The sequence below is a fragment of the Sturnus vulgaris genome, unplaced genomic scaffold (assembly GCF_052056855.1).
Source record: "Sturnus vulgaris isolate bStuVul1 unplaced genomic scaffold, bStuVul1.hap1 Scaffold_2166, whole genome shotgun sequence".
Lineage (NCBI taxonomy): Eukaryota > Metazoa > Chordata > Aves > Passeriformes > Sturnidae > Sturnus > Sturnus vulgaris.
The window spans coordinates 2,620-14,282 of NW_028276308.1; the positions used below are offsets into that span (position 1 = coordinate 2,620).

The following is an 11,663-nucleotide window of genomic DNA, read 5'->3' on the forward strand; positions in this document are numbered from 1 at the left end:
AAAACAGGGAAACAATCCATGGGCAATGGCGGGAACAGAGCGAGCTGTTGTCGCTCGTGCTGTGGTGGCCGATGCTGTGGGGAAAAAATAAGTGAAAAATGGGGGCAATAATCAGTGATAAATGGGGAGAAAATCAGTGATTAATGGGCGGAAAAATGCATGAAAAATGGAAGGAAAAATTCAGAGAGAAATGGGGGCAAATATCAGTGATAAATGGGGAAAAAAATCAGTGATTAATGGGGGGAAAAATGCATGGAAAATGGGGGGAAAATTCAGAGAGAAATGGGGGCAAAAATCAGTGAGCAATGGGGGGGAAAATCGGGAAATATCCATGGAAAAATGGGGGGAAAAAATCAGTGAGAAATGGGGGAAAAAATCAGTGAGAAATGGGGGAAACATCATGGTGAAATGGGGAAAAAAAATCTTTGATAAATTGGGGAAACAAATCATTGAGAAATGGGGGAAAAAAATCAGTGAGAAATGGGGAAAATATGGGAAAAAATCCACGAAAATTGCGGGAAAAAATGCATGAAAAATTGGGGAAAAATCAGTGAGAAATGGGGGAAAAAATCATTGAGAAATGGCGGGAAAAATCAGATCGGCGATCGATAGCTAATGCGTGCCTATGGATTAGATCAGCGATCGATTGATCGTGCCTGCCGATCGATTAGATCGGCGATCGATTGCTAATGCCTGCCGATCGATTAGATCGGCGATCGATTGATCGCGCCTGCCGATCGATTAGATCGGCGATCGATTGCTAATGCCTGCCGATCGATTAGATCGGCGATCGATTGATCGCGCCTGCCGATCGATTAGATCGGCGATCGATTGCTAATGCCTGCCGATCGATTAGATCGGCGATCGATTGATCGCGCCTGCCGATCGATTAGATCGGCGATCGATTGCTAATGCCTGCCGATCGATTAGATCGGCGATCGATTGATCGCGCCTGCCGATCGATTAGATCGGCGATCGATTGCTAATGCCTGCCGATCGATTAGATCGGCGATCGATTTCCAATGCCTGCCGATCGATTAGCTCGGCGATCGATTGATCGCGCCTGCCGATCGATTAGATCGGCGATCGATTGCTAATGCCTGCCGATCGATTGCTAATGCACACTATTTGCACACTCCTTGCACACCCTTTGCACTCATACAGAGGCAGGAGGTTTGTCAGTTCTGGTCGGGGTTTTTTGGGGCGTTCATTCAGGGGGATTTCCTCAAGGATTGGGACACTCCTTGATTCCATCCCTTGCCTGTCTCCCAAGCGCCACCCTGTGGGCAGAGCGCGGTACTGCGCGCCTGCCTCTCCCAAGATGGCGGCTCGGGTGTCGCTCCCCGACCTTCTAACTCTGGCTGCAAAAGGAGGGTGGCACAGCAAGGAGCCCGCTCGCTCTAGTGGGATGCCTGCGCACGACGCCGACACCGATCCCACGGGTGCGATTTTCGGCGGCGTTTCCAATCGTGCGGACATCTCCTTCAGCCCGCTTCGGCCCGGGGAAGAGGGGCGGGGCCGCCAGCGATGGTCCCGGCGCAGCCCGGGCAGGCTCGGGGCGGAGCCGGGGCTTGGCGAGGCGGGGCACGGAGGTCCCGGGGACGGGACCGGGCGGGGCCGGGGCGGTGCTTTAGGGGCGGTCCCCAGTGGTCCCGGGCGGCACCGGGGGCGGGGCCGGGTGATCCCGGAGCGGTACCGAGCTGTGTTGGGGACGGTGCTGCAGGGGCGGTGCCGGGCCCGCCTCAGGGTGATTGAATGCCCAGAAATCGCCTCCTCTGCCCCGTGCTCACACTGAGCTGCGGGCTGCAGCGTGCTGTCGGAGCTCCGCACACAGCACGGATTTGGGCTTCCCCTCCTCTCAAACCCTCTCCCCCTTCTTCCTCCTCCTCATCTTCCTCTTTGTCCTCTGTCACTGCTGAGGCTCTGGAAAGAACTGAAATTCTGCAGGGAGAGATGTCCTCTCGTGGCCCCAGGGACTGCCTCGGCACGGGCCACGAGCGCCTCCGGCCCCTGCCTTCTCCTGCTTGAAAAGATCACCTGGAGCCCGAGCTCGGGGGGGTGAAATCAGCTGAAATCCAGGTAACTCTGTCAAGTGCCCCCCAGGGACATCGGCGGGGCTGGGGGATGAGGGTTTGAAACAGCAAATTCTTTGGAATATACACCTGTCCCTGTGCCGATGCTGCTGAGCTTCCTGCCACAGTATATCCCCACTCCATGAGGCGCTGTGAGGTTATGGCAGTGGGAATTGAGCAGGGAATTCGGGGCTATGGGCATAATTCACGGGAGCTAGCAAAGCTGACAGCCAACCCCAAATCGGGGCACAGCACAGAGAACAATCTGTGTGCTGCCCTGTCAGCTCAAGCTCCTGGGCTGGGAAGTATTGGGAGTTAAATGTATGGAATTACACAAATCACAGCAACTGGCATCACCCAGAGGGACAATCCAAGGCCCAAACAATTCCTCCACAGTCCACTCTGGGAAAAACACCCTGTGCCTGCCAGGAGCTCTGACCCTGCTTTTCCTACCAGCTCCTGAGCAGTGTCAGGGCCACCACGACGCCTTTAAAATCCAGATAAACCCCAAATCCTACACAGTGAATAATCCAAAGAAAGTACTGAATTGTTGTCATTAAAAGCTCAAAACTCATTAAGAATTCTATGACAACAGTGTAATGGACTCCCAGGAACCTCATGAATGCTCTCGGTTTCATTTTTGTGTCTTTTTACTCCCTCATTTGGCAGCTTGTAAAACTTATCCTGGAATTCAGAGGTCAAGCAGGATCGACTTTGGATTGACCTTCACCTCTGTTCCCACTTTGTGCAAACACGACTCGTGCCCAGGTGGGTGAACTCATCACCTCAGCTTTTCACTCCAGAGTATCCCCTCCTTATTTCCCTGTAGATGAACTCAGATCCACTCCTCACCTCCACTGGTAATCCAAGCGTCCATTCTGTTCCCCACAGGCCCTGGTGGCCCCAGGGAGCTCCCTTGGCCTTTCTCCTGCCCCTCTGCAGCCCGAGGTCGCTACACAAACAGTTCTTGTGTCCCCTCTAAATGACCCCGGGTTTTCTGCTCAATGAATGGCATGACCCGTGCCCACTGCTCATGATTCACCCAACCAAAATCAAGAGCAAATGTTGCTTGGGCTTTAAGAACTTGAAATAACTCTGAAGCAGAAGAAATCACCTTTTTCTTCTGGTTTTTATTTTTATTTTTTCATTTAAGATGCTGGACTTGCCTCTGTGGATGTGTGCTGAGCTCTCACTGCAGGGGACTGTCAGGCCTGAATGGCTGTGAGTTCGTGTTCTTCTCAGTAGGGAATCAGAAATTATTCTTAGACCATAGAATTGTTTTCTGAAACCTTTCCCCTTTCCTCTTTGTGCCTTTGAATTTTTCAGCTGTTCCCTGTTGTCACTTCCCCTGCCTGACTTCTGTGCAGCTCCTAGCTGGGAAAAACTGGGAAAACTTAGAGGGTACAGAGGTGGAATTTTTGGCTGGATTTTTCTAACATTTCTAATTTTGCTGAACTTATTTCCCCAGTGAGAAGAGCACGAACTCACAGCCATGCAGGCCTGACAGTCACTGCGGGAAATCTGACACAGTATTAATAAGTAACCTTTCCTGAGAGCAGTCACCACCCCCAGTCCTCCAGCCTTGTCAAATGTTTGCAATGAATGGACCCAAGTTCTAATCCTTAATCTAAATTTATGTCAGCTTTTGTTAGAAAGATACCGGACAGTAAATCATACAAGAGAATTTAAAAATTGCACAAAGAATAACAGGCCCAGACCAAACCCAACCACCCCCATCACCGCTCCACCCCAATTTTGGGAGAAACAGTGATACAGTTTATAAATACTCTCCTTCCACACTATTCAGTCCTTCACCGCACATCCCCAGAGAGGAGTCCCTCAGACCTTGCTCCCCTGAACACCAGGAGAGCTGGAGTTTCACCCAGATCCCACATTCCCATGGCAGTTAATCCCAGCAGGGAGGCAAAGAGGAACCCTGCATCCTCTGACATAGCCCACAGCACGGGCAGCACCAGGAGCCCTCCAGGCTCAGACCTCTGGTGCTGAAGCCTCTGGGCTTTGGCTGATCAAACACCACAGCTCTTGGCAAAGATGGCAGGAGAGTCGTGATTCTTCCTGTCCTGAAAGAGAGGAGGAAAAGAAAATTAAGTCGACTGCAGAAGGATTCCAGCTCTCAACTTCTGCTCTGATTCCTCACTCTGGGGTTTTATCCATGACAAGTGACACCAATTCAGAGTGCCCTTTTCCAGCATTTTTATTCCTAACTATTTCAGACATTAAAAGGATGCTCATTTCTCTTATTGTATTCTTTGCTTAATTTTATTAGCGGCATTTTCATCCCAGACCCCACTTGTCAGTTCTTCAATCCTTTAGCACTGGACTTGGCACAAAGGGATACCCGTGGTGCTGCATCACAAGAAATCCCAAAGAGAAACCCCTTCCAAACCTGACGGAGAAAGCTTTCAAGGCACTCCAGAACACAGACAGCTTTTCCTGCCTTGTCAGGCCACACCAATTCTGTCCCATCCACCTGAACTGTGCAGGTGAGGAAAAGGCTTTCCTTGCTCCTCGGGAATCACTGTCTGAGACCACAGATGTCCATCCTGGGCAGCACCTGGAAACAACGTGGGAAAGGCAAAATGAGAGTGTTTTCTATCAGAAAATTACTACTACTAATAAAAATAACAATCAGAACTTCTGGACAAATTTAGTAACATCACTTTGATATGAGAAATACAGGCCATGCCCATCCTTCTAGCCCAGGTGAAAACAGGAAGGAGAACTAGAGGAAAAGCAGAGTCCCTTATTTAATCTCTGGACACAAACGGAGGCCTTTTCCCTGTGAAACCAAACTCACCCTTCCAGGGTTCCTGAGATCAGCTACGAGGAGGCTTTTGGCACTCCAAGAGCAGCTGGGTCACAGCTGGATGCGGCTTGGGTCTGGGAGACACCGTGCTCCTTCTGGAATTATAGCACGCAAATGCCTGCTCCTGGCCCCAGGCCCGGAGATAAAATCTGTGGGGTTTTTCCCTGTGCAACATTGTTCACCCCTCCCAGGTTCCTGAGATCTGCACAGAGGAGGCTTTGGGCACCCCAAAGGCAGCCAGGGTTACAGGTGGGGGCAGCTTGGGGCTGGGAGAAATCCTCATCCATTTGGAATTTTATCAGGCAGAAACCTGGCTGGGTGCACAGGTCTCTGGACACGACCAGTGGCCCTTTCCCCTGTGAAACAAAACTCACCCTGCCAGGCTCCTGAGACCACTTAGGAGGAGGGGTTTGACTCTCCAAGAGCAGTCGCAACGAGAGATGCTCACACAGAAGGCCATGCAGAAGAGGAAACGAGCGCACCCGCAGCCCCCCAAGGCGCGCCCCAACGCCCCAGACCCGGCACCGCCAGCTCGGGCAGTCCCATAAAGCATCCCCCGCCTCCGCAGCGGCGGGACAGGCGGGGCCCGGGGTCCCGAGGAAACCGAGCGTGCCCGGAGGCGCGGCAGGACGGCAGCGCAGCGCCGCCTGGCGGCGGAGCAGGAGAGCAGCGCCGGGCCCCATGGCAGTATCGGTACCCGTGCGCCCCCTGCTGTCCGCGGCGATGCAGCGCCCGATGCCGAGTTCCACGCCCGTGTCGCCGAGGGAGAGGGGCACCGCTGGCTGGGGCCTCCCCGCCGACACGGACAGAAGCCGAAGCAGAAGCCCCGGTGCCATTGGCGGCCCCTACCCAGCGGGCCGGGCTCCGCCGGGCCCGCGGCCCCGCGCGGTATCGGGTCGGCCCGCTCCCGTCTTCGTCGCACCCGGCCCTGCTCCTGGCATGAAGCGCGTCACCGCCCCGCGCCGTCCCGCCCCCCGCGCGTCATCGCGTGCGTTCGGCGGCCCGCCCCGGGGGCGGTGCCGGGGGCGCTACCCGGGGCGGTGCCGGGGCAGTGCCGGGGGCGGCACCGGGGGCGGTGCCGGGGCGGTGCCGGGGGCGTTCCCGGTCGCCGTGCCGGGGTAGCCCGGGGAGCGGTTCCGGGAGCGGTTCGGGGGGCGGTGCCGATTGCAGTCCCGGTCACTGTCCCCAGTCCCCGTCCCCAGTCCTGGTCCCGGTCCCAGTCCCCGGTTCCGGTCCCCGATCCTGGTCCCAGTCCCAGTTCCCCGTCCCGGAACCCGATCACGGTCCTGGTCCCAGTCCCCAATCCCGGTCCCGGTCCCGGTCCCTGTCTCCAGTCCCCGTCCCCGATCCCGGTTCCGGTCCCTGTCCCAGGTCCCCGTCCGCGATCCCGGTCCCTGTCCCATTTCCCCGTCCCGGTCCCCGATCCCAGTCCCGGTCCACGTCCCCGATCCCGATTTTTCCCCCCCTTTCACACTGATTTTTCCCCCGATTTATCAATGATTTTTTTCCCCATTTTTTCCCATTTCTCACTGATATTTTCCCCCATTTTTCAGGGATTTTTTTCCCCATTTCTCACTGATTTTTTTCCCCATTTTTCATGGATTTTTTCCAGATTTATCCCCATTTCCCACTGATTTTTCCCCATTTTTCATGGACTTTTCCCCCCCGTTTCTTACTTATGTTTTTCCCCGATTTCTCATTGATTCCCCCCCCCCCATTTCGCACTGATTTTTTACCCATTTTTCCCCATTTCTCACTGATTTCTTTCGCCATTTTTCATGGAATTTCCCCACCCATTTCTAACGGATTTTTTCCCCACTTTTCCCCATTTCTCACTGATTTTTCCCCCCATTCTTCAGGGATTTTTTTCCCCATTTCTCACTGATTTTTCCCCCCATTCTTCATGATTTACAGGATACTCTATCGTGAATGGAAAGCAATTAAAGGAAGGGGGGAGGTTACCAGCCACCTGGTCAGCTCAGACAGCAGAGCTGCACACGCTTGTGAGAGCCTGTGAATTATAGCAGGACAAGACATTAAATATATTTACTGATTCTAAATATGCATATGCGGTAATACATGCATTTGGAAAACTATGGGGGAAAAAAGAGGTTTATTAAGCTGCAGAAGAAAGAAGAAAAAAATTGGTTTACAAGGGATGGCAAGCAGTGGATACCAAAAGCTCTAGCCTTACAATTGTTAAAACAACTTCATTAAAGGAGTCGTTCTGTGCCTTCTTTGGGGTGAGGAAAAAAGGCTGAGGGGGGCTCCGACGTGGTTTGGGGCACCCCAAGGTCCCTGGGAGAGGGAGCCGGGCTGCGCTGGAGGAGCAGGTGAGTCGGGCATGGCGGGGGGTCATGGTGGGTGCCAGAACATTGAGAGGGAGGGGTGGGTGTAGAATGCATGAAAAACAGAACCTTAAAAAATAGCTAAATATAGTCTAAAAGGAATGTTTTATTGGCTTGTGTTTGGATAGAGGTAGGGTTTTTTAATAGATACTGTAAATAGAAAAGATAAAGAATAAAAATATAGAAGCAAATATAAGAAACCAATATATAAATATATTACATTACATTATATTATGTTATGAAAATAGAAATATATAAATATTCAGACTTTAAAAGGAATGTTTTATTGGTTTTTATTTGGTTAGAGGAGGGTTTTTTGAAAATAATATAGGCAAAAATATACAAATATGCAAAAATAGATACTGACATAAAATTATTATAACTATATATGCATATATATATGTAAGTATAAATCTATAGAAATAAATATAAATATAAAATACATGTATGTAGTATGTAATAGAAATAATTTATCGATTTTAATATGTTCTATTAAATAGTATGTTATAATAGAATGTAAATAGCATCTAGTATATTAATATACTAGTAAAAACTACATTAAATAGTATATAAATATAGAATACACAATATAGACATATAAATCTACAGATATAAATATGAAAACTAAATAGAAAAATATATTCAAATATAATTTAAAATAATCGAGTTTTTTGTTTCTATTTGGTTAGAGGCAGAGCTTTTAAAGAAATAATATTAAAAACTATGAACCTCCAAATATAGATGGATATAGATAAAATAGAAATAACATTAGTAATATAAATCTATGTATATAATGAATAATAAAATAATATTGTATATATGATAAATAGAATAGCAATTAAATTGAATATATGAAATATGTCTAGATTATGACTAGAAATTAAATATTAAAAAATAGATGATTTATATATATAAAAGGTTTTTTTTTTCATTTGGTCAGAGGCAGGGCATTTTTAGTTTGGGTCGGGGTTTTTTTGGGGCGTTCATTGAGAGGATTTTATGACGGGTGGGGACTCTGGTGCTTGGAACTCTCTCCCTTCTCTGTCTGTCCCTGACAGGGCGGCAGTGCCGGGCTGAGTTGGGCGGCAGTGCTGCCGCCGTGTGGACACAGGCGGGTACTGCACCGTGCCCCTCTCAGGATGGCGGAAGGGCCCGCGGGCCGGGACCCAGCCCTGCGGCAGCGCTCAAGATGGCGGCCTCTCTAGGACCCCGGCGGATAGGCGTTTACATAAAACGCCTGTCCGCGCTCGCCGGCGCCCTCACGCCCGCGGCACCGCGGACCGCGCGGCCGTTGTCGGCACGCTCTGACACGTCCGGGAAAATTGTCGGCGAGCGGATCGGCGTCGGCGATGTAATCAGGCATCTTATGCCTACACACCGGGGTCCTGATTTTTTCCCGCCCTTTCTGCCGCCATTTTTGGCAGGTCAGCCGGGGTGCCGCCCGAGCCGCCATTTTGAGAGTCCCGACACACTCAAGATGGCGGCCTCTCTAGGACCCCGGCGGATAGGCGTTTACATAAAACGCCTGTCCGCGCCCGCCGGCGCCCTCACGCCCGCGGCACCGCGGACCGCGCGGCCGTTGTCGGCACGCTCTGACACGTCCGGGAAAATTGTCGGCGAGCGGATCGGCGTCGGCGATGTAATCAGGCATCTTATGCCTACACACCGGGGTCCTGATTTTTTCCCGCCCTTTCTGCCGCCATTTTTGGCAGGTCAGGCGGGGTGCCGCCCGAGGCGCCATTTTGAGAGTCCCGACACGCTCAAGATGGCGGCCTCTCTAGGACCCCGGCGGATAGGCGTTTACATAAAACGCCTGCCCGCGTTCGCCGGCATAAAAATAAATATGCATAAATATAAACATAGACATAAACATGCACAAACGTTAACCTGCATAGATATAAACATAAACATAAACATAAACATAAACATAAACATAAACATAAACATAAACATAAACATAAACATAAACATGCAAAACAATAATAATAAATATAAATATAAATAGAAATAGAAATACAAACATTAATAAAATCAGTGAGAAAGGGGGTAAAATCAGTGAGAAATGGGGGGGAAAACCATGAAAAATGATGGAAAAATCAGAGAGAAATGGGGGAAAAATCGGTGAGGAATGGGGAAAAAGATCAACGAAAAATTGGGAAAAATCAGTCAGAAGTGGGGGATAAAAATCAGTGAGAAATGGGGGGAAAAGTCGGTGAGAAATGGGGAAAAAATCAGTGATTAATGGGCGGGAAAATGCATGAAAAATGGGGGGAATAATTCAGAGAGAAATGGGGGCAAATATCAGTGAGAAATGGGGGGGGGGAAATCAGGAAATATCCATGAAAATTGGGGGAAACATCCATGAAAAATGGCGGAAAAAATCAATGAAAAATGGCGGAAAAAATCAGTGAGAAATGGGGAAAAATGGGGAAAAAGGAGTGATAAATGGGGGAAAAAATCAGTGAGAAATGGGGAAAAATGGGGAAAAAATCCACGAAAAATGGGTGGAAAAATCCATGAAAAATCAACGGAAAAATCAGTGAGAAATGGGGAAAACATCATGGTGAAATGGGGCAAAAATCAGAGAGAAATGGGGAAAAATCATTGAAAAATGGGGGATAAAAATCAGTGAGAAATGGGGGGAAAATGGGGAAAAACATCAGTGAGAAATGGGGAAAAGAATCTTTGATAAATTGGGGCAAAAATCATTGAGAAATGGGGAAAATAATCAGTGAGAAATGGGGAAAATTTGGGAAAAATCCAGGAAAATTGCGGGAAAAAATGCTTGAAAAATTGGGGGAAAAATCCGAGAGAAAATCCCCGGGAATCCCCGGGAAAAACCCCCCGGAATCCCCGAGAAAATCCCCCGGAATTCCCCGGGAAAATCCCCCCGGAATCCCCTGGAAAATCCCCCTGAATTCCCCGAGAAACTCATCCCGGAATCCCCGTGATAATCCGTCCGCTATCCCCGAGAAAATCCCCCAGGAATCCCCCAGAAAATCTCCCCGAAATCCCCGGGATAATCTCCCCGGAATCCCCGAGAAAATCCGCCCCGAATCCCCTGGAAGATTCCCCCGGAATCCCCGAGAAAATCCCTCGGAATTCCCCGGGAAAATCAACCCGGAATCCCCGAGAAAATCCCCCGGAATCCCCGGGAAAATCCCCCAGGAAAATCCCCGGGATAATCACCCCGGAATCCCCTGGAAAATCCCCTAGGAATCCCCGAGAAAATCCCCCCGGAATTCGCCGGGAAAATCCCCCCGGAATCCCCCAGAAAATCCCCCCGGAATACTCTGCAATATCCCCCCGGAATCCCCTGGATAATCCCCCCGGAATCCCCGATAAAACCCCCCTGGAATCTCCAGGAAAATGCCCCGGGAATACGTGAGAAAATCTCCCCGGAATCCCCGAGAAAATCCCCCCGGAATCCCCGAGAAAATCCCCCCGGATTCCCCTGAAAATCCCTCGGAATTCCCCGGGAAAATCCTCCCGGAATCCAAGAGAAAATCCTCCCGGAATCCACGAGAAAATCCGCCCGGAATCCCCGGGAAAATCCTCCAGAAATCCCCGAGAAAATCCCCCGGAGTCCCCGGGAAAATCAACCCGGAATCGCCGGGAAAATCCCCCCAGAATCCCCGAGAAAATCCCCCGGAATTCCCCTAGAAAATCCCCCCGGACTCCCCGAGAAATTTCCCCCGGAATCCCCGGGAAAATAGCCCCCGGAATCCGCGAGAAAATCCCCCCGGAATCCACGCGAAAATCCCCCAGAAATCCCTGTGAAAGCCCCCCCGGAATCCCCAAGAAAATCTCCCCGGAATCCCCGAGAAAATTCGCCCGTAATACTCGGGAAAATATGCCCGGAATCCCCTGGAAAAACCCCCCGGAATCCCCTGGATAATCCCCCCGGAATCCCCGATAAAATCCCCCTGGAATCTCCAGGAAAATGCCCCGGGAATACGCGAGAAAATCCCCCCGGAATCCCCTGGAAAATCCCCCCTGAATCCCCGAGAAAAACCCCCCTGAATCCCCGAGAAAATCCCCCCGGATTCCCCTGAAAATCCCTCGGAATCCCCGGGCAAATCTCCCCGGACTCCCCGAGAAAATCCCCCCGGAATTCCCCGGGAAAATCCCCCCGGAATCCCCGAGAAAATCCCCTAGAATTCCCCGGGATAATCCCCCCGGAATCCCCGAGAAAATCCCCCCGCAATCACCGAGAAAATCCCCCCGGAATCGCCGGAATAATCCCCTGGAATTCCCCGGGAAAATCATCCCGGAATCCCCGAGAATATCCCCCCGGTATCGCCGAGAAAACCCCCCCGGAATTCCTCGTAAAATCCCCCCGGAATCCCCGGGAAAATCCCTCCGGACTCCCCGAAAAAATCCCCCGGAATCCCCGAGAAAATCCCCCGGAATTTC

At 50.8% G+C, this 11,663-nt stretch overlaps 1 long non-coding RNA gene across 1 annotated transcript; it reads left to right on the top strand.

The window, feature by feature from the left end:
- Window positions 1-1,619: 1,619 nt before the first annotated feature.
- On the top strand, window positions 1,620-4,727 carry LOC148217816 (uncharacterized). Its single transcript, XR_015800720.1, has 3 exons — window positions 1,620-2,079; window positions 2,742-2,840; window positions 4,407-4,727. It is a non-coding gene; the product is annotated as an uncharacterized LOC148217816 (long non-coding RNA).
- Window positions 4,728-11,663: the final 6,936 nt, after the last annotated feature.